The sequence below is a fragment of the Girardinichthys multiradiatus genome, chromosome 7, assembly GCF_021462225.1.
Source record: "Girardinichthys multiradiatus isolate DD_20200921_A chromosome 7, DD_fGirMul_XY1, whole genome shotgun sequence".
NCBI lineage: Eukaryota > Metazoa > Chordata > Actinopteri > Cyprinodontiformes > Goodeidae > Girardinichthys > Girardinichthys multiradiatus.
In genome coordinates this window covers 22,467,736-22,491,830 of record NC_061800.1, presented here as the reverse complement: position 1 = coordinate 22,491,830, position 24,095 = coordinate 22,467,736, and the positions used below count along the sequence as shown (strand labels likewise).

The following is a 24,095-nucleotide window of genomic DNA, read 5'->3' as shown; positions in this document are numbered from 1 at the left end:
AACCTTGTTGAAAACCTTGATAAGAATTTTTAATTGACAAAATTAACACTAACCACAACCAATTAAGGATGTCGCACACTGGACTCAAATTCCACTTTAACATAGTAGGTCAGAAACATAACGTTGTCTCCATATTTGTGCAATTTAAAATGTACTCACTCTAGGGTGGCTTGTGGTTGATGGTTTAATGTGGGTGGGGCCCCAAATCCTATTCTGCTGGGTTGGGACCATGACTACATCCTCCTTATCAGGGAAGGGGACCAACTCTGGTCTCCCTCCCTGATAATGATGAGCTGAATTATTTGTTACTGGGAACAATAACAGAAATAAGAATTTTGATGAATCAGCAACCTGGCTGTGCTGCACTGCTGAACACAAGTTAAGGAAGATTTAAATAGCTTCTTTCTTGCATGACTAAGAGGAGCAATACCTATTTCCATGTTGTGACAATAAATCTGAAAATATTATTTAATATTTAATATTAATATTTTATCAAATAATATTTTGGTTTGTTAAGGGTTGTCCTGTGAATACCAGCCCAGTAAGACTGTGGTATTAGGACAAAATAGAAAGGTGTGAGACGAGCTCTGACATTATTGAACAGCATAAACTCTGCACATGTATGGAATGAATTCACACAATTTCTTAAAATACAAGAATTTATTAAAAATAGGTAAACTCAAAGTCAAACATATTTCAATCAACAAACTCTTTACTATGCTAAAACAATCCAACTAAAGTACCAAGCAGAATTAACGAATAACGGAGACTAATGGGCTATGTACAATATAAACAAGTTGATTAAAGATGATTGGAAATTATGACCAAAAGAGTGGTGCAACATTACCATGCAATGTTTATGTTTGAGAACCAAGGATTATCTTGAAGAATCTGGAAGTGAAGTTAAGTTAGTTTTGGAGCCAACTTAGGCAATAATCAGCATACCTTTAGACAACCATTCACAATGCAAGATCATAAATATTATTTTAATAAAATAATATTTTGAGAATGATCTGTTGAATAAAACCAACCTTCTGGATGACTAATTTTCAACGGTGTCTCATTAGCTGCCTTTGTTTATTAAAATAAATATTATTAAGGAAACGGTAAAATATTTAAGGAAATATTTTGAAAAAGAGACAAATCTTTCTGGAGAAATGGGGCTTAATGGTGGTTACTTAGTTATCAAGTTTAGTAAAATAATGTTTAGGGAACTATTATTTACTGGATTGAAAACTGACAACCTTTCTGGGTAAATATTATTTGGCAGCAAGCACATGTTCTTAGCTGTTGGCAGTTAAAGCTAACAAAAGAAGCTGATAGCTTAGCACCAGAATCAAACCCACACCTTTAAAAATACCGTCAAGAAAAGGGTTAAAATGCATAAGCGCGGACGGCGCGTTACGATCAATCTTCTGTTTAAAATCACCCTTCAAGTAAAGTCTGTCTTAACTTTAAAAACACACAAACACAGAACACAAAACTGAGCATGTGTGCTGCAGATAGCCTGCTAGCACCAAGATAGCTGAGTTCAACACAAACAAAACCAGTCAGACAGTCAGTCAGTCATTTTCTACCACTTATTCCATACTGGGTCGCGGGGAAGCTGGTGCCAATCTCCAGCAGTATATGGGCGAGAGGCAGGGTACACCCTGGACAGGACGCCAGTCCATCGCAGGGCTCAAACAAAACCAAACTTCATAAAATGAAAAATGTTTAGATCATTTCATCCTAAATCTTTCTGCCCAAACCTAACCTCTGAACCATGCTGAGGAAAAGCTGTCCAGGGCGGCGAAGTTTGAAGAAACGTCCATAGTCAACAAAAGGTTAGCTACAGCTAACCTCCTTAGCTGTGGGGAGTGGCTCTGTTGGCCACCAAACTGCACGTTACCTTAACCACGGTGATGCGGCTCCTGTTGTTCTTCTTTCAGACCAGGAAACTGCTTCACTTGGCTTCGTAGAGACAGTGTCTCTACCGGGAATTCTCTATAACACAGCTTGATTCTGTAGGCCTCAGAGAGAAAAGTCAAGCCAGGCTTGTACCTTAATTATTATCCTGTTATGAATGAATCTACCGGATACACATACAGTGATTCATTTGTACTTATCTTAGTGCAAATAATCGATGATCGTTTGACACTCCAGTTGAAGAGTTATGTCTGTTTGCCAGCAAAGAGACATTAGCGTGCTGTGCCTCTCCTGTCCCGGTCCCGCAGAGGAGCAGTGGAAGAGAAAGATTCCTTGGAAAGGGGGTGCTTTTATACAGCCAGTGGCATCATGGGAAGTCCGCTGCTACCCATACCCCATACATAAAAAAGACACATGTATACACAAAAATAGAGCTGAATGGCTAGATAAAACTAAACTGACCGATCTCAGAAGACAGACAGCAGATGAGTGGACTAAATAGGGGGTTAAAATTGGATTATGTGGTCTATGGTTCATCTAGAAGGAAGAGTCTTGGGTTAATATTTTTTTCCCCTATTATTGTGAACTCAATACATAGAATGTACTTCAAGGCTAATTTAAAAAGGATGTTAGCGATTTCTTTAGAGCAATATCTGTTGCCAATACATGTTGAATTAATCACTTCCCACCTGGAATTATTTATAATAATCTACAAATTAAATGTAACTAATTTCAGCATGGCCTAAACAAGAGATAGGGATTTACATATTTAGTAGCTGAAGCTAACTTAGGCACAATTGGTAATAACCCCTCACTAGATGGCAGTAAAGTCCTTCCAATATGTGCTTTGATAGGTGTTCAATAGGTTTCAACAGGGGTTAGTGGTGAACATATGACCCTTTGCTGGGCATTGTTTTGAAGTATTTGCAGCAATAGTCTGCATAAATACTATGCAAAAAGTACAAACACTGATCAATTGTTAATGTCTAAAATAGCTTGAAGGAATTTTTCATATTCATCACAAGCCTTATACTAAGAAGACAATTGTGTTTTCACCATTTTGCATCATGGAATGTGGCTTCGCATACATAAAACTTAGAGAAAGTTGGAGGGCTAACCAGTGGCACACACAGTACACGTCCATTACCGTTTCAATGTAGAAAACAAAAGGAAATGTGTCCTTAGTGGCTATCATTTCTAACAGTAGTTAGCCCCATCATTGAGAAAAATAATTAGAGAACCTTAACGGCTTTCTAGTTTGCAACTAGGACATACTCTACATTGGTGTGATGCCATTGCGGTTTCAGAGACAAATCAAACGCAACATAATTATGTACCTAAAAAAGAGCATTGAACTGAAATTCATGATCCAAATGTTTTCAAAGCCATGTTTTCTAGTTTCCTGTGTCAGCACATAGAGATCCAGTTTTAGGTGTTTTGATTTATATTCCCTCTAATGAAATTACTGTCCTATAATAGATTTTGCAGCAGATTGGTTTATGAATGAATATAGTGTTCATTGCTTATCTGTGTAAAAATACTTCCAAGTTAATCCTTTCACCACATGAACAGCAGTAAATTGGACTACATAAAAAAAAAACAACCATATTGTTATTACACTGTATTGTACAGGTCTGTAAACAGATTTTAGGTTCATCATATTGCATGCATGAAAGGTTTAGGTTCCTGTATCCTTCAAGCACTGCCTCCCTGCAAGCTGCAAACCAACTGCCTCCCTATTTTTGCACTAATGATTGCACTGCTAAAAAAATAACCAAACCTATCTCTGGGATACACCATTAGACAGTTTGTTTTAATCTATATCTTTCTTGTGAAAACCTACCCATGCAACCCGCAATACAACTGTGACATCTGATCATTAGGGTTTTGTTCTGCTCTTAGCGGCTAACTGTCATCCATAATATTTTGCAGTTTTCTTTGTTATAAATTGAAAACGTGAGCTGGAGCTGAGTCCCTGACTATTCCTTTAAGAGAGGCCCCTGGGAGTTGACAGTTGGTTGACTCAAACAGCAGCAAAGCTAATGACAGGTGGTGGGAAGCATTGCTGGCAGCAGCCACAACATGTTATTTGGGACTGTTCCAGGAGGCTAAGATTAAATCCAAACCTTCGGTCTGAGATTTCCCCCTTCCTCCCATCTGATGAAGCATTGTCATGAAAGCAGTCTGAAGGGATTCAGCTTTAAACAGGTGGAACAGCTGATATTAAGACTAACCAAAGCCCAAGTTGATGTTTGTCTTTGTTAGAGGAAGTCTATGCTGTTGCCTGTCTGACCTTATTTTTACTCTAGAAGACTTCCTCAATGTTAATGAAGGCATGCTTTCAAGGCTATCATTAGGTGCTGTGTCAGTAGAATAAAGATCAATGTCAGGGTCAGCCTCTGGGCATGCTCGGACTTGTAACTACATTTGTGTGTATGTGTAAATACATAATCTCTGAAACTGGAAAGAGAGCTTAAGAAATTACTCTGTAGGAAGAAATACCAATGCAACCCATACAAATTCAGGCTTAGATGTTATTAGGTTAATTCTGTGTGTAGGTGTAGTTACTGAAATCTGGAATTTGCAACATGACTAATGGAGCGAGTTGGGGGCAGTAAAGGTATTTTTCAGCAAGCAGAACAATTTTAGATGGAAAGAGAGACCCAAAAACAGATGAGGGGAGCCACTTACACATCTGGTTCTCTTTTTGCTGGGCAGGTGCATCAAAAGTAGCCCCTTCAATGTTCCCATCAACATTAAGTGCTTAACACACACATACACAGTCGCTCATACACAGACCCTCCCCCTCCCTGCACACAAATACTTATCCACCTACCCATTTCTGTTGCTTATGGCTAGATAGCATGTAGAGGGCTGAGTGCAAGCCTGGCTGCAGAGCTATGCTAATGATTTGAAAAGGATTGGTTAAGCATTCCCTTTAAAAACACTTCTTTGAAGTTGCTAAGAAGCTGTGGGGGTAGTTTCTGCAGAGATGAAAGATAGCATATAGCTGTGATGTTTGTGTGCCTGATGTCAAACATGTCATCTCTCACGTTTAACCTTAACCAGCTGAAGGTAATGGGGACTGATACCCTCCTGTGTCAGCGCTATGAAATATATTCCTGCGTGATAACCTAGTTATCTCCAGCTGAACTGTTGTCCCTTAAGTAAGAAACAAAAAGTACAAGTATGTACTGAGTGTGCACAGAATAACTAAAAAGCCCAGCTCGAGCTGTAGTAGAAGATGAATAGGTGAGGGTAAGAGGATCTGAGGTAAGGATAATATACTCTAGAAGGAAACAACGGAGTGAGTGGTGATAAAGGACTGCCTGCTTATTTTGTTATATTCGCTGTCATTTCTGCGAGTGCCGATAAGAGCTCTGAAGCAGGGGATAATTTCAAGGTAAAATAGAAAGTTAGGCCCTACCTTAGAGGAAATTTGCCCAGATTTAGATTGTAGGCTCCCTCCGTCGTTTGTGTATCCCTAGCAATTTTATGCTTCTAAAGGTCTTCAATCCCAAAACTATTTGAATATCTACCTTCTCTCCTCAATATAATAATGTTTCCATCTTCTACCTTTAAACATTAGGGGCATATTTAAAAGTTTACCTTACAGTGCATAGGGAGTTCATGGGATACCTCAGGATTTTTTAAGTAAAGATCTGGTCAAAGGTTATAAGCAATTAATATATTTCCTGCAGGAGATCTTTACTTAGCATGAGTTCAGAGTAGTTGCCTGTCCATTTTACTCTTCCTAAAACGTTTCTTAAAATGTAACATTGTTTATAAAGATATAATTATAAACACAAAAACTCAACAAATTGCATGAAATTGAACCATTTGATTCCGGTACATTACAACAGGGATGCATATAAACGTTGCAGGATAGCAGGCCTTGAAGACTGGAGTTTGAGACCCCTAAATAAGCCTGCCTGTGGGCAACATGGAGCAAATCAGTACAAGTGAGGTAGGACAATATAATTATAAATTTCAAAAAGCTCTGTACTGTTTACATACACAAACATGTAAGGGTACTCTTTCTAGATGTTTTCTGTCCCAGAAAATATGTTTTTTAAATATGGCTATTAAAATGGTTTTCTATGCAGACACAGGGTTCAAATGATAAAAATAACGTTTGCCTATGTCAATGAAGCCACTATCATGAGCACACCTTCAATTGATGAACATTTTTGACAAAAATGAAAAATACTAACCAAATCCATGGTCAGTTGTGCCTAGAACCATAAGAACACTATCTAGAGCTGTCATGATTCTGCAATGTTTGTCTGCATCATCTCTGCCTGCTTGCCCTGTGCTGCAGCAGTTAGGAGGATTGCTTTCACCTGCTCCTTTCCAGCCAGCTCCCTAATTACACCTCACGTGCTCCACCTGTTCAACTGCCTTTTTAAGCAGCTCCCTGACAGACAAACGTTGCCAGATTTTCGAAAGCCTTTGTGTGAGTAGTGTCCTGTGGTCCTTCCTTGCCTGTGTACCTGATCTCATCTTGTCACGGATTTCCCTGCTCTGCCTTGCCTATGTCGGATACCTCATTGGCATCAGCTTTCTGGACAAGCAACCTTGCTTCTGCCTCCTGACCTACCCTATCTGCCTAACCCTTGGATCCATATGCCTTAATTTGCCTCCCCGTTCATGACCTTGCATCTGCGCCTGACCTACGATTCAAGCCTCTCCTCCGGATCCTGTTGCCTGATTCTGTCCTTCCAGGTCTGATCCCGTTTCTGTTCCTTGACCACCGCATTCTGCTCAGTCACTGGGTTTGCAGACCTGACAGCCCATGTAACGTAGCCCTGCTCCTACCAGACGATCACACTGAGGAACCGAAATTCAGTTTCCTGATCCTCCCATGGATTCTGATTAGGCTAGTGGCTTTATTTCCTTGTTTGGCAATATTCTCAGTTCTTCGCTCAGCCACTAAAACCAGTCTGTGTGTCTTCAAAGGTTCCTGTGCCATCTGCTGTTGGTTTCCTGCCAAACGGCTTCCAGGAAGTTCAATACATCTTTTTGTTTAATTTTCTAACTGCTCCTAACTGTTGCACCAATCAGATTAGCCAATACGGATTTCTGCTTTTCTTCTATTCCTGATGCGATGATTCCAACAAACACAAACTAACATCAGTAAACCTTGTCATAATTGAACAAATGCATGTATTAAAGTAAACATTAACTATGCACTAAAAATCGAATGCACGTTCCTTGATAGATGTGCTATGAGAAAACAACCTGCATTAAGTTGTTTACATTTTATTTAGTTAGATTGTAATAAGTAGTTACGACTAGATATTATGTCAATAAAGCAGTTAAAAGACACATGAGGTCAATTCCAACCAATTATTAAAACATATTTATTTAGCAAAACTACTGAAACTATTTTTTGGATTTTTGTTTTCAAATTGTCTGAATTATTAAAATAAATTGCGCATTGCCCTTTTTAAGCTGCCTTAATTAATCATTAATTGAGCCGATCACATTCCATGACTATGTCTGATTTCACAAATTAATTTGGTTGCACCAATTAAACGGCTCTGTAGTGTGGGAGTGGAAGTCAGTGAGATTAATACAGTGTGGCATACATAAAATGATTGTCTGCTTTCTCCACTGTACCATTGTCGTTCAGAACAATATTGATAAATGTACCTTTTGTTAAGCTGACCATTACAATTCTGTCGTTACCTTTCTTGAGGCTAGGAAGTGTAACAACATAAGGGTGGCTTAAACCACACTTGATCATTTTACAGATTACACATAGATTGCAAGAAGACGTCTCAGACCCAGTTTGAAGTGTTTCACGTAATGAGTTTTAAATAGCTGAAGTAAAGCAAAGACAAACAAGGCAAAAGTTAAAAAGGCTTGATCAGAGCGCATGCAAATAGATGCAGAGGGAAGTTTGTATTGGAGTAAAGATTGTGACCTTGGTCAGGTTTTCCCAACCACCTCTCCAAGGTCAGTATTAGCATTAATAGCAATGAAGCATGATGATAATGATGGTGCTGTCATTAATTATTCATCACCTGACTCAATGAAAGGATTTTGGGTTGTGTGAAGGCAACAAACAACAAATACATCTGTGTGTCAGCATTAGGCTCTCACTATATATATCTATATATACTCGTACTCGTACTCGTCGTCTTCCGCTTTATCCGGGACCGGGTCCCGGGGGAAGCAGACTCAGCAGAGACACCCAGACGTCCCTCTCCCCAGACACCTCCTCCAGGGGGAGCCCAAAGCGTTCCCAGGCCAGCCGAGAGACATGGTCCCTCCAGCGTGTCCTTGGTTGTCCCCTGGGCCTCCTCCCGTCTGTCGATCTCCCACTCCATTCTTCCCTCACTCGTGAACAAGACCCCGAGATACTTAAACTCCTCCACTTGAGGTAGGAACTCCCCTCCAACCTGAAGAGGACGAGCCACCCTTTTCCGGTCGAGAACCATGGCCTCGGACTTGGAGGAGCTGATCCTCATCCCAGCCGCTTCACACTCGGCTGCGAACCGCCCCAGTGCATGCTGTGGGTCTTGGCTAGAGGGGGCCAGCAGGACCACGTCATCTGCAAAAAGAAGAGACGAAATCCTCTGGTCCCCAAACCAGACCCCCTCCGGCCCTTGGCTGCACCTAGAAATCCTGTCCATAAAAGTTATGAACAGGACCGGTGAAAAAGGGCAGCCCTGCCGGAGTCCAACATGCACCGGGAACAGGTCCGACTTATTGCCGGCAATGCGAATGAAACTCCTGCTCCACTTGTACAGAGACCGGATGGCCACTAGTAAAGGGCCCCCGATTCCATACTCCTGGACCAACCCCACAGGGCATCATGAGGGACACAGTCGAATGCTTTCTCCAGGTCCACAAAACACGTGGACTGGTTGGGCAAACTCCCATGAACCCTCGAGTACCCTGTAGAGGGTATAGAGCTGGTCCAGTGTTCCACGGTCGGGACAAAAACCACACTGCTCCTCCTGAAGCCGGGGTTCGACTATCGGCTGGACTATCCTCTCCAATACCCTGGCGTAGGCCTTACCAGGGAGGCTGAGGAGTGTGATCCCCCTGTAGTTGGAACACACCCTCCGGTCACCCTTCTTATGTAGGGTTACCACCACCCCAGTCTGCCAATCCAAAGGCACTGTCCCCGTCCGCCACGCAATGTTGAAGAGGCGTGTCAACCATGACAGCCCTACAACATCCAAAGACTTGAGGTACTCAGGGTGGATCTCATCCAACCCCGAAGGCCTGCCACCGCGGAGCTTTTTAACCACCTCGGTGACTTCAGCCCGGGTGATGAAAGAGTCCAACCCTGAGTCCCCAGCCTCTGTTTCCACCAGGGAATGCGTGATGGCAGGATTGAGGTGATCCTCGAAGTACTCCTTCCACCGCCCGACGACATCCTCAGTTGAGGTCAACAGCTGCCCACCTCTACTGTAAACAGTGTTGGTGAAGCACTGTTTCCCTCTCCTGAGGCGCTGGACGGTTTGCCAGAATTGCTTCGGGTTCGACCGGTAGTCCTTCTCCATGGCCTCACCAAACTCCTCCTCCAGGTCCGAGTTTTTGCCTCTGCCACCGCCCGGGCCGCGGCATGCTTGGCCCCACAGTACCCGTCAGCCGCCTCAGGAGTCCCACAAGCCAACCACAGCCGATAGGACTCCTTCTTCAGCTTGAAAGCGTCCCTTACTGCCGGTGTCCACCACCGGGTACGGGGATTGCTGCCGCGACAGGCACCGCAGACCTTACGGCCGCAGCTACGGGCGGCAGAATCGACAATAGATGCAGAGAACATGTTCCACTCGGACTCTATGTCTCCAACATCCCTCGGGATCTGGTCAAAGCTCTCCCGGAGGTGAGAGTTGAATACATCCCTGGCCAAGGGGTCCGCCAGACGTTCCCAGCAGACCCTCACTATGCACTTGGACCTGCCAAGTCTGTCCGGCTTTCTCCTCACCCGGCGGATCCAACTCACCACCTGGTGGTGATCAGTGGACAGCTCAGCCCCTCTCTTCACCCGAGCGTCCAAAACATGTGGCCGAAGGTCTGATGATACGACAACAAATTCGATCATTGACCTCCTGCCTAGGGTATCCTGGTGCCAAGTGCACTGATGGACACCCTTATGTTTGAACATGGTGTTCATTATGGACAATTCGTGACTACCACAGAAGTCCAATAACAAAACAGCGCTCGGATTCAGATCGGGGAGGCCATTCCTCCCGATCACGCCTCTCCAGGTGTCACTGTCGTTTCTCATGTGGGCGTTGAAGTCCCCCAGCAGAATAATGGAGTCCCCAGGAGGGGCACTATCCAGCACCCCCGACAGGGACGCCAAGAAGGCCAGGTACTCTGCACTATCACTCGGCCCGTAGGCTGAAATGATAGTCAGAATCCTCTCCCCAACCCGAAGGCGCAGGGATGCGACCCTCTCATCCACTGGGGTAAACCCCAACACGGGACGGCTGAGCTGGGGGGCGACAAGCAAACCCACCCCAGCCTGCCGCCTCTCCCTGTGGGCCACTCCAGAGAAGAAGAGAGTCCAGCCCCTCTCGAGGAGATGGGTTCCAGAGCCCTTGCTGTGCATGGAGGCGAGCCCGACTATTTCTAGTCGATATCTCTCGACCTCCCGCACAAGCTCAGGCTCCTTCCCCCCCAGCGAGGTGACATTCCACGTCCCTAGAGCCAGCCTAATCATCCAGGGATCAGGCCGCCGAGTTCTCCACCTTTGTCCGCCGCCCAATCCTCTTTGCACCGGTCCCTCACGATTCCCCCTGCAGGTGGTGGGCCCACTGCGGGATGGCCTCACGTCTCTTGTTCGGGCGTGGCCCAGCCGGGTCCCGTGAGGAGCAACCCAGCCACCAGGCGCTCTCCGACAAGTCCCGACCTCAGGCCTGGCTCCAGGGTGGGACCCCAGCTCTGCTGTACCGGACGACGTCACGTGCCTCGATTTTGTAGTCGTCATGAGGGGTTCTTGAACCGCTCTTTGTCTGACCCGTCACCTAGAGCCTGTTTGCCATGGGAGACCCTACCAGCGGCATTTAAGCCCCAGACAACATAGCCTCTAGGATCATTCGAGCACTCAAACCCCTCCACCACGTTAAGGTGGCGGTTCAAGGAAGATATATATATCTATATATATATATAGATATATATATCAATATGGTGGACCAGTCAACATCTTCATCAGTTTCTTTCTTGTTTTTCTTGTTTGTCTGTGGGTTGCCTTGACAAAAGAAACAAAAAGAACAATATATAAATCTCTGCCCGGGTTGCGCACAAATTCATCAGGACACAAAGGCTACCTGAGGTGAATCCAGACACCTCCCACTTCTCTGGTCCTCCTACATTTTAGCTGTCTTTATGATGTGATAGTGGAGAGGAGGAGAGAGAGGGTACTTAAGAGACTGGGGAGTGTTAACTGCACCCTTCAGATGGAATAAGTGGGCTGGGCTCACTGGGGTCTGGAGAGAGAAGGGGGGAAGGGACATAGAGAGAAAGAAAGACAGATGTACAAGAATGTACAGTTACAAGCTGTGAAGTTACCATGACCACGGGCAGGGCGATGAATGAATGACTCCAGAGTGGCAGGGATGTGAGAGAGTGTGAAATTGATTTGCTGGTGTAGCACGGGGAGACGGTCCTTGCTGGGTTTTCACCACGCAGACACATTTCTCTCCTCTGTTCGCGGGTATCTCCTGTGTAAGGGGCTCTCTCTGGTAAGACTTTGCTTTTTATCTCCTCACTCGTAGTTCTCACATTATTGGTTCAGAGGAATAATGTGTGATTTTTCTTAACCTTGTGGGAAATGAACATGGGTGTGTGCGAATGTTTCATATGCTGCCGACGGTGTCTCTCATCGTCAATGAAGGGAGAGACAGATGTGCCAAGCAGTTGTCAGAGTGTCTAAATTTACCACAAGACGCTTATTGGAGAAGAATGTGTGTGTTTCTGGCTGGGAATGAACAGCTGATTGTAGCCAAAAGATTCCTGTGTACAAATCCATGCCGTTAGTGAATTGACGGAGTAAAGAGTAAAGACAGATTTTAGAGCTCTTATTTGCCATAATATTATGATTGTTTGATTGTCCACAGGAGTAATAGACAGGAAACTCATTTAGTATAGTTGTTGTTGTTGTTTGTCACTTTGAATCTTTTATTGATACATGTTTCGCTTTGCTGCTTTTATTTGACTAATACAAAATAATGTATTTATTGCAAGTTAGTCTGAAATTTTTTTTTAATACGATCTGACCAAATGATGCTTGTTTTTATTTAATAAAATGCAATTCCCTTTTAAACTGTGGTCAGGTTTAAAGCTCACAATCTATATATTTATTTTCACATCAAATGTTGAGAAGTATTTAAAAAAATGCAACAAAAAAACAAGAATAAAGTAGCTGACCACACAGCTGAACGTTACCAAAGAATAAAGATGTTGCTTTCAGGTCATAATCTTAGGCATCACTGCCACAAAATTATGGACACAATTAAAAATCTTCTAGTTTTGTTGTTAAAAACTAAAAATAGTTTTAAATTCTGATAGAAAGCCTTTTGATTGAAACTGCTTTGAAATTAGGGTCACTTTAACATCACAACTACATTATAAAATTAAGATTTTAGCTAACCAAAATAATATCTGGCAAAGCCTCTACTTGCACACTACATTCAACATCTGTGTTATTTTTGACCATACTTACTTATGTGATAATTAGAAAGGAAATATATAAATATTTCAAAGTCTAAAGTTTGTCTGTAGGCCACTATCATTGTTTTCCCTGTTTCTACAAGCTGCATGCTGAGACTCAGCTGTGGCTGAATCGACCTCCCGTGATCTACATGCAGAAATTTACCTGCAGGTACAACATATTTTCAACGTTTCCAAAGATTTAATAGTGAAGTATGTAAAGCGTGAGCTTTCAGATTTAATAGCCTCTTTACAGTTTTTTAAAGTAATAAGGAAAGGAACATAAAAATCGATTCGGTTTTACTATACACACAGCCAACAAGCCTAAATATCACAATTCCTTTCTGCGTTAAAATTCAAAGGCTTATCTAAGCAAATTATGTTGGTAGTGTTCTGTGCTCAACAGAAAACAGTCCGTTCCTAAGTACAACAATAGTCCAACAGACACCGTGGATCCACATGACTTGCAATAAGCTCACACATGGCACTTCCTGTTTTTTAAGGGGTGCTTGGCTGCACTGGCCTTTATTAATTTATTTCAAAATCTCTTATTTGATAGGAAAACCATTTGAAAAGCCAATTATGATTTATTTATGTTTTACACTTTTTAATATTTATAAATTTTAGGGCTCTGAAGTATGACATTTGGCCTTTAAATTGGTTAGTAAATATATTTAGATTTTTGAATCTAATGTTTTAAATATTCTATGTTGATTATCATATGCTGTTGCCATGATATGGATGCTGATATGGCGTAGCCACTCAGGTGTAGTTCATTTAGCATTAAGATGAATGTGGAGATTCACCTGCATTGACCCTTGGCCAACAAAGAGTCAGGTGAAACGATAAAGGCTGGAAATCACAGCAAAGTCGATGACAATCCATCCAGAATAGAGACAGAGTAAAGAGATGTAACAGATTAGATGAGCGGTCAAAGGATTAACATTAGGTTATTTGGAAAGCATTATCTTTTAATAGGACTACCAACTGGATCTGGACCCAGAAAATTTTTATTTATTTATTTATTTTTTATTCAAATTTACAACAACATTTGCACAAGGCAGCGGTTTTAACAAAACATTACTGTTTTATTCAGCAAGACTATAGAGTGGTAAATAATAACTGAGTTCAGGATCATAAAGCAGAATGGTTTAAACCCAGCGGGGGAAATATTGTTTTCAGAGTAATAGCCATGTCCAGCCTCGGCTCTGTTGGAAAGCTCAGAGCATCATTTATAAATGACGGAGGATGAATATACATGAGGCTGCTTCCTACAATTTACTGTAATTTGAAACTGAGGAAAAAATAAATGACATTAAGGTAAGGTGCATTTCTGTATATTGTCTTGCTATAAAAAAAGCACTTCTTGCCCCAGGATATATATTATGAAGAAAAACCAGAGGTTTGAGGGTAGATGGTTTAAAGGTAATCTGTTTAAGAGCTCAGCTGAGTGCATGGATGCTACCTTTTTAGGAAAAATCAATTTGGGCAGAAGTGGGTCAGTAGTGTGGAGCAATGGAAGACATTCAGTCTCTACTTTCCTCTGAGCACAAAACTGCCCTATGGCAGCATAAAGCCCATCAAAGTTAGTTTTTTTACTGCTAACATTGTAAGTAAGAAAAATTATTGCTAAATCTAGGCCACTGCACTTTTGAGCTTCTGAGTAGGTTTGGTTAAACAGTCAACTTTGGTCTTTTACCGTATTTCTATTTTTGATTAGTTTTTACTCAACAATAGGAAAAAAAAAGATCATTTAAATATAAAATATACTTGCAGAGGCACCAGCCCCCTGTGACCCTGCAAGAGTAAGCAAGTATAGACAACGAATGCATGGATAGAATATATTTGAGGCGTAAGTATTATGCCTATACAGTACATGATTTACTTTATGTGTGTGCATCTACGGTGGCCGGGGGGTGCAAAACACTTTTACAAGTACCGAAACAAATTTACATTTCAGAAAACAAATTTACATTTCAGAAAACAAATTTACATTTCAGAAAACACTTTTACATTTCAGAAAATCAACCGGAAAGGGAATGTACCAACGCCGAGGCTGACCCGGAAGTCAGCCTCAGGGGCTGCATCCTTCGAAGGCCGTATTTGTAGGCCGATTACGTTACAGCGCGGCGACAAAGGCTGTCCCAATTCATGAATCATTCCGAGCAAATGCTGCCGACAAATGTGTCCTTATTTTGCCCGATTTGAAGGATGGGTCGTGAGTATCCTTCGCGGCCCATCATTTCCCATCATTCATTGCGGGTCAAAGCGGATTGGTCAAGCAGAGGAAGCCATGGCGGACCATAGCAACAAAAGCTGTGAGTAAATTGTGGAAAATTACACTTTCTGTGACACAAATTAACTTCTACAATGTTTTTAGTGCGGGAATATAACTATGTAGACGTGAAATATCTGCTTGATTTATCTAGACATCGCTTAATTTCAAACGTGCTCCGACGTGTTCGGAGTTTTCCGTTCCCACCATAATAACTGGCTCGCCTCGCCAGCCCTACCGGCGGTGAGGTGAGCTAGCCCGGTAGAGATCTGACCGGACTATCGGCACTAAGCTCCCGCTGGCAGTCATCACAGTGAACGTTTAACACAAGTGATTTCTAACAGTTTATGTTATTATTTTAATTGTTACTGAGAATCAATTTAACATTTCAGGTGATATTAAGGTTAACCAGAATAAATGGACAGTTTTATGTAATCCAACTGTATCGCTGGAGAGTGTGATTGAGAATGAATAAGCTTTTCAATATGAATTTTTAATGAAGAAATGTGCTACATGTTTTAAAAGTTTATTTATAATTCAATTAGCATTTTAATTTCGGATTCCAGGTAAACCTGACGAGGAATACACCTCCAAATGTAAGTGAATCTCAGTAAAGAAGTGAAAAGTTTGAAAGAGCTTGTTTTAGACATTTGCATAGAAATATTTTAATATTTTCTTCAAATTAAGACAAATGTGAAATTAAAAAAGGCTTTATTTTTGCTCTGATATTAAGCAAGATGTTTTTTTTTTTGTGGTATTTTCATATTTGTTTTAGGTACAAAGGAGCAGACAGTCCAGTTTATTAATCTCAGGGTTGAGAACCACCACCTTTTTACTGGAGCTAAAAACTCAGCCACCGTGGCTTGGAGGTACAATAACAACATTCTTTGCAGTCAGTTTCTGTCCAGTTTCAATAACTCCTATCTTTCTAACTTTCATAAATATCCATCCAGTGATTAACATACTTCTTTGGGTTTAGGACAATTCTGGAGAAGATGGACCAACAGGGGAAGGTCACCCCCATTGCAGGCCAAAACAATGTGGGACAATTTGAAAAATAAAAAATAATTTAAATTATGTTCAGAAGTTCTCATGTCACACACAAATAAAAAAAATATTTCTAAAAGTCTAGTTGATTTCTCTGTTTAGTCAATTTTTTTTTTTTTTATTCCATCTAACTTTAGGATTGTAAGTATCCAGGGTCAGGAGAGGGAGTCAGTGAAAAGCCCACTGCTGCTACTTGGCCCTGGTTTGTCCTTATGGATGAGGTGTTGGGACAGAGGTCTTCCACAACACCTCCTGTCCTAATTGCCTCCATCCCTGAGGACACTCCAGGTCCAAGCTGAGCGGTGGGCAACCAGATGGAGAAGGAAGACAGTGAGCCAGCAGGAAGGGGTCAGAAAAGAAAGAGGGACAGAGATGAGGAGATGATGGAGTTGATCAGGGAGGACATGACGGCACAGAGAGAAGCAGAGGAGAAGAAGGCACAGAGAATGGACAGACTGTTTTCCAAAGAATGGCACCAAAATAAGGTGCTACATAAGAAATATTAAGTTTTGTTCAGATTGTTTCTTAAAGTTTTAAGCTGTTCTAATAAATTTCAAAATTGTTTTTGTCACTAGTTATTTCCATTTGATCTAACAATACATCAACTTCATTTAAAGTTATAAACAGAATTTATTATGAAAAATACAAACAGCACTTTAAACAGAAGAAAACATTCAAACAGATCAAGATTACAAGACAAAAGGCATAAAATAAAACTATACAAGTATTTACAATGGCGACAGCAGGATCAACCTGAGTGACCGGTTCCTGGAAAAACCTCTTGAACAGAACAAAGAGGCAGATGTCTTTCTGAACAGAAAGTCTGGCAGTGTGGCTAAATCTCTCACAAGGTCAGAGACATGGATGGGATGCTGCAACTGAGACCTGTGGTTAGCCTTTCTGGATGGTGAGCGAAGCATCACAGGTGGTCTGCAGATGTTTGTGAAGCCTCTCTCCGCTGTCCACGGCATCGTCCATCAAGTGGGTTTAAAGGTCTGGCTGAATTGACGGCTGCCACATCACTAAGAGGTAATCGGAAAAATGCAGAATTAGAAGATGGTGCTCACAAAATATTACAATTACAGGTCCTTCTCAAAATATTAGCATATTGTGATAAAGTTCATTATTTTCCATAATGTCATGATGAAAATTTAACATTCATATATTTTAGATTCATTGCACACTAACTGAAATATTTCAGGTCTTTTATTGTCTTAATACGGATGATTGTGGCATACAGCTCATGAAAACCCAAAATTCATATCTCACAAAATTAGCATATCATTAAAAGGGTCTCTAAACGAGCTATGAACCTAATCATCTGAATCAACGAGTTAACTCTAAACACCTGCAAAAGATTCCTGAGGCCTTTAAAACTCCCAGCCTGGTTCATCACTGAAGAGAACGTTGAGAGACTCAAGACCCAACACTCTGGATGAGCTAAAGGCCGCTATCGAAGCATCCTGGGCCTCCATAAGACCTCAGCAGTGCCACAGGCTGATTGCCTCCATGCCACACCGCATTGAAGCAGTCATTTCTGCCAAAGGATTCCCGACCAAGTATTGAGTGCATAACTGTACATGATTATTTGAAGGTTGACGTTTTTTGTATTAAAAACACTTTTCTTTTATTGGTCGGATGAAATATGCTAATTTTGTGAGATAGGAATTTTGGGTTTTCATGAGCTGTATGCCAAAATCATCCGTATTAAGACAATAAAAGACCTGAAATATTTCAGTTAGTGTGCAATGAATCTAAAATATATGAATGTTAAATTTTCTTCACGACATTATGGAAAATAATTAACTTTATCACAATATGCTAATATTTTGAGAAGGACCTGTAGTTATACCCCTCAAAAATTAATCACATCTATAATATTATACTTGGCTGACACAGTAGTCATGTTCTGGTGGTACCTCCTCCAGGGCAGAGACCTTAGCTGAAAGCTGGTCCTGCCAGAGAGCAACGCTGACTGTCTCAGTCCTGACCTCACCCTCATCCTCTTCTACAGCCTCCTCCGGGTCATCTTCCAATCCAATAGAGCTGTTTGGGGGCTGACAAAGATCAAGCATATTTAGTTTGGAGTGAATGGGACCATGCATGTGTAATTTAGAGGCAAACGTATGGCCGTGGCGTGACATCAGAATTCGCCACGCCATCATAGCCACACTCTCCAGTTAAAGCAGTCAGTCCTGGCGACTATCTAAGACCATCATGTTATCTGTTACTTGGGACATTTTCACATTGATTAGGTGAAGAACATCAAAAATTGACTCTCTAAAGGAAAACATGGCACTTCCTGTTCTCAGGGGGCGGGTCTTCGATGATGTCAGCATCTGATCAATTAATATTGTTGAGGCCTAGAGGCAGATCAATCCTAGAAGGTTTCATTTGTCTGTGACTTTCCTTGTAGGAGCTATATCAATTTAATGTTTTATGGCGAGAAGTCATATTTTGAGGCGTGGCCACGCCCACAAGCTTTCATGTATCAAAAAGCTTTTGATAACTTTTGATCCCCAATGCCTTAAGAGTATACTGAGTGATTTTCAAGTCTCTAAGTCAAAAGCTGTAGGAGGAGTTCGCTCAGATATGCGGGCTAAAAACGGCCAAAAGAGGGTCAAAATGGCAACTTCAATCCAAGATGGCCGACTTCCTGTGGGGTTTGGAATAATGCTCCAAGAGACTTTTTTGTAGGTCCTGAGAAGTTACATATGTGTACCGAATTTCAGATTCCTCGGTCAAAGCATGGCTTGGGGGAGATTTTTTGAAATTTTGTAGGGGGCGCTGTGGACGAATTAGGCCACGCCCACCGAATATGTCATCAGATCTTTGTTGGGGACTGGACAAGGATCAATCACATTGAATTTGGTGCAGATCAAATGATCTATGTGGAAATTAGAGGCAAACGTGGCGTGACGTCTGACTTCGCCGCGCCGCCATGGCCACGGCCTTTCATGAAAAGTCGCTGCGCTTCAAACGAAGTTAGACCCACTAGTTATCTGTCTTCTGACACACTTTCAAGTTGATTGGGTCAAGAGGGTCAGAGGGGTTTGTTTCCAAGTGAAAAAAGTGACTTCCTGTTCTGAGGGGGCGTGGCTTTGATGATGTCAGCATATGACCCCATAGTATCGTCGGGAACCTGAATGTCCTCCTTCATGGCAACTTTGGTGTGATTTTGAATTTATGTGGGAAAGTTATTGCAATTTTTCACTTTTGGCGCGAATGCCAAGTTCGTGCCCCGGCCACGCCCCCTAAACATGGCCGAAAACTCAGGATTTTGATAACTTTTAATCCCCCATGCCTTAACTGCATGTAGACCAAATATGAACCCGATAGCTCAAAATCCCTAGGAGGAGTTTGTTAAAGTTCAAGTTGAGTAAAAGTGATAAACGGGCAAAAATTGGCCTTCGACCCAAAATGGCCGATTTCCTGTTCATTTTAGGGCATACCCCCAAGAGACTTTTTTTCTTGTTTTGAGGTGCTCTAGCATTATGACGAATTTCAGATCTCTACGACTTACGGTTCGGGCTATCTCACATTTGGGGGCGTGGCTATGTGGTTTGGCCACGCCCCCACAATATGGGGCTTGGCAAAGTCCCCATATTGCCCCGCAAAGACGCAACGGAAAAACGAATAAGAATTCGAGCGATTACAATAGGCCCTTGCAGTTTTCCTGCTCGGGCCTAATAATAACATAAACTATTAGAAATCACTTGTGTTAAAAGTTCACTGTGATGACTGCCAGCGGGAGCTTAGTGCCGATAGTCCGGTCAGATCTCTACCGGGCTAGCTCGCCTCACCGCCGGTAGGGCTGGCGAGGCGAGCCAGTTACTACGCCGGGAACGGAAAACTCCGAACATGTCGGATCACGTTTGAAATTAAGCGATGTCTTGATAAATCAAGCAGATATTTCACGTCTACATAGTTATATTCCCGCACGAAAAACATTGTAGAAGTTAATTTGTGTCATCGAAAGTGTAATTTTCCACAATTTACTCACAGCTTTTGCTGCTATGGTCCGCCATGGCTTCCCCTGCTTGACCAATCCGCTTTGACCCGCAATGAATGATGGGAAATGATGGGCCGCGAAGGATACTCACAACCCATCCTTCAAATCGGGCAAAATAAGGACACATTTGTCGGCAGCATTTGCTCGGAATGATTCATGAATTGGGACAGCCTTCGTTGTCGCGCTGTAACGTAATCGGCCTACAAATACGGCCTTCGAAGGATGCAGCCCCTGAGGCTGACTTCCGGGTCAGCCTCGGCGTTGGTACATTCCCTTTCCGGTTGATTTTCTGAAATGTAAAAGTGTTTTCTGAAATGTAAATTTGTTTTCTGAAATGTAAAAGTGTTTTGTGAAATGTAAATGTGTTTTCGGAAATGTAAATTTGTTTTGCATCTTGTTAAATTGTTTTCTGAAATGTAAATTTGTTTCGGTACTTGTAACAATGTTTTGCACCCCCCGGCCACCGTACATTTGTATTGAAAAACGTAATGTCCCAGTTCTGAAAAATAAATACCAGGTTTACCAGAGACCAAAACACAATCAAAGAGCAGATTTCTGAAGTCCCTAAAACAACTCCATTGACCAAAGATGTCATGGCATTTCATGCAGTGTCTCTGTAAAAGCCAAGGAGTAAAGTGAACTCTATTTATTTTATAGAAGCTACGGCATAAGGTTGCATGCTTTTATTTTGGTAACTTGCTTGTGAGCGGAAGTAGGGTCATAGAAATCCGCTTAACGGCAAAAACGGAAAAGGATGAAATTTTAACGGCTATAGAGGGAAATGTCCACAGAAAGGGTTAAAAGCATAAAATGTTTAGTTTCAGTTGAAGGAAGTACAAGGTTCGTTCTGGATCTGAAATGAAACTGTATGAATTACTTCCAGTGATTTTGAATGAGTAGCACTGATACACACTGAGTTTAGATTTCAGGTGGTTGCACAGATCTATTGTGTTTCGAGTGGTTCAGACTCCACCAAGTGGCAAACCGTGCAAATCTTGTTGATATGGCGTTTGATCTATATCTGTCTTTATATCCAAAGTGTTCCTACACAGGAATCGACTCTTATGTGTTTTGTTTGCTAAATGTTGGTGCTCTTGCTTTTGTCATGGATGACATTCATTTTTCCCCTTGCAGACTGAAATATGCAAAAAATAACCACTATTTTTGTATGTATGTTGTTTTTGGGATTGTTTGGAGAGAAAAAATGAACAAAAATTTGATTTATAGCACATCCCTAAAAAAACAAACATATGCTTTTTTTTGTTTATAAAATACTGATTTGCTTGCTGGTGGTGAGGAAGTGAGAATGGAGTTTTTTTTAAGATAGCAGAAATTAACTTTGACCTGGCTTCACTCTGACTTGTTTTTAGCTTAACTGTCTGGTTCAAAGTTCATTCTTTTCAACCAGACTGGGGACATTTTGAGAGCTATTTAACACAGATAGTAAAATACTCACTGCTCATGACCTCTTGTGGACCTTACTTCCAAAAGATCAAACTATCATTTATCAACAAAATTTGCCTTACAAGAAAATATTTTTATTTCTTTTTTTTTTAACCTGAAATATGGCCTCCTAATGAGAAGACACTCCTGAATGTTAGGGTGTGTTGTTTGTGGCCTTGTTTGTTTTGTCTGCTCTTTTTTACACCAAAATAACATTTGTTCTCTTCTATAGATCCAAAAGGTCAGTCAAAGTGACTTACTACATGCACTCGTTATACGTTTTACAGCACTCTCTGCTGCATAAAACAGTTACTGCAAATAGTTGATTTTAAATGTAATGTGTTCCTATACTTTAAATATAAATATTAAAAATACATGTTTATAAAAGCAAGAACACTTGTTGTTTTAATATCTCTAGATGATGCGTTTGGATGATAAAAAAAACACAGGTTGTTGTAAAAGCCCAATCACCAAATGTAATTGAGTGCTAATTTCATTTTCAGCTAAGTATATTACAAATACTATACTAGTACCATAGAGATTATTAACACCAGTGACCATTTTATCCTTGACAAGTTGAAGGAAAAGGAGGAAAAAGAAACCAGCTTATAAGCAAGAGCTTGGAACTGCAACGCATTAAATGTCCCTTATAAACAATCTCATGATCTCTGTGCTTTGGCAACATTTGCTAAGGTAATCATATCGCTCACCCCTAATTAACACTAAACATTAAGTATGCTTTCATTCCCAGCAACTTGTCATTCACTTAGGCAAACTAAACCATTTGCATGATGCCGGCATGTCTGCTTTGTTGGAATATTTTCCTTTCCAGAGCTGGTGTTTGTGATCTATCCAATAGACAATTCCTGGCTAGTTATCACATACACCAGAAACAATATAAGTATACGTAGATCGTACAACAGTTGGTTTGCAAATGAGTTGCCTCCATGCTAGGCTCATGGTTAGCATTCCACATACATCTGGTCTTATTCTTCTTGTTGCCTTGGTAGCAACTCAAATTATTAGCATGATGCAAACCTTGTTTTTCTCTTAAAGTCACTCCAACCTGTGTTATTATACATATCATTTTTTAGGTTTGTTGTTTTTCTGCCTTACATCACTCCATTTATTTGCTTCAAATTAACTGCTTAGCCAGAAGCAATTATTGAGTGCAATAATGACAAATGACTTGGAGAGGTCGAACAGCACAAAACGTTACTGTTTGTGCACATTTGCTCAGAAGAAAAAGAGAGCAGGCGTCTTACTGATGATGGGAGCTTGACTTTAAACAGCTCTGTGTAAAACATGATAGCATAAGCTGAGTGGTAATGTGGGCTAGTGTTTGCTGCCAACTGTGCACATGTCTGTCGGCTCACTGTGAATCACTGGAACAGTGTTTGTGCGTCTACCAGTGGTCATTGGTTTCATCCTCAGTCACCAGGGAACACAATCATTGAGTAGGAGGATGCTAGCTCTTTTCTGGGAGCTGCTTGACTCAAAGCTGTTTCGGTGGCTTGTGCCATTCTTTTCTTTGTCATGGATATTGATTGTCTCTTGATGGGGCATGCACGCCTCTTTTATGCTCTGGTGTTGTCTTTTGTGCCTGCAGTTTGAAGCTGGGAGCTAGGACAGAGAAAAGTAAATGAAAGACAAATGCCAAACGAGAGGTAAACTCTCGTTCAGCATGAAGTGGTTGAGAAAAGGGGAAGTATAGCAATTTAGGAAGGAATACATTCATATGGGAAGAAACTCAGACAACCTGGATGAAAGGAGAGAGAGAGAGAGAGAAAGAGAAATGAACTCAAAAGTTATTGTTACAGTTCTCCTTGGTCTCCCCTGGATTTTTCAATTATTAATTTTCTTCATTTGTCTTTCAAATTTCTCCTGACTCTAACGCCTTTACTCTTCTCCTGTGTGATGCCATTGTAATTTCTTATTTCTCCTGATCATCAAAGATAAATGGGCTCAATCACTACCCCGATCTTCAAGCAATTACCAGCGCAGATGTTACTGTTTAGTCATTTCTTCATGTCTTTTGTTGACAGCTGAGTCTTGAACTTTAAAAACTAGAGGAGTTCAGATTTTTCTGGTGTTTTGTACAATTTCCTTTTCAAGTCACGTCGTCTCTTTTACTTCTTAGTAATACCGTTCTGAATATAGGGCTCCTTTTTATCTTGTTTTGTTTGGGTTAAAATTCCAAGACAAGATAAATTTTACTCATTTGATCTTTTTAAAGTATTTAAATGTATTTAGGCTGCAGATAGCATTGTGCTACTCAAACCCACCAATGGTATAAAGTACCTTAACACAAGGATTAACTCAGCCAACACGAGCAGCAGAAAAGAAAATAATTTATACATGAGCCAAAGACTTCAAGAAGAAAATGGACAGATTCGTTCAATTACTTGCATTTCAATTCCAGTCCAGATATTAAATAATGGAATCATGTTCAGTTTATTATTCAAATTGGTAAAAACTTTCTCATCTAAAAAACCCAGCCGCTTGGATTGTCCCTCCACAGCAGTTCCCCCTCTTGAAAAAACATGTCACAACAGTTGCCAGTTAAGTGCTTAGAGTTGTTAACATTGCAGCAATCCCTCATACTAAGCATGCATGTAGTGACAGTGGAGAGGAGAACACCCCTTTAACAGAAGGAACCCCCAGCAAAACCAAGTTTGACAAAATTAGTTTGACAGTAGAAAGTAGACAGTGAGGCAGACAACTTGCTTTGTCTTC

At 41.3% G+C, this 24,095-nt stretch overlaps 1 protein-coding gene across 2 annotated transcripts in view; it reads left to right on the top strand.

Moving 5' to 3' along the window:
- myo16 (myosin XVI) overlaps positions 1-24,095 on the top strand; it is a 166,435-nt gene that overhangs the window by 3,965 nt on the left and 138,375 nt on the right. The window contains exon 1 of one of the 2 annotated variants that reach the window (XM_047370408.1): positions 11,367-11,615. The exons of the other annotated variant lie outside the window; for it this stretch is intronic. The gene's annotated coding sequence lies outside the window, so the exon portion shown is untranslated. Of the gene's footprint in view, positions 1-11,366; positions 11,616-24,095 lie in introns of those variants that run through there. 2 annotated transcript variants of the gene reach the window in all.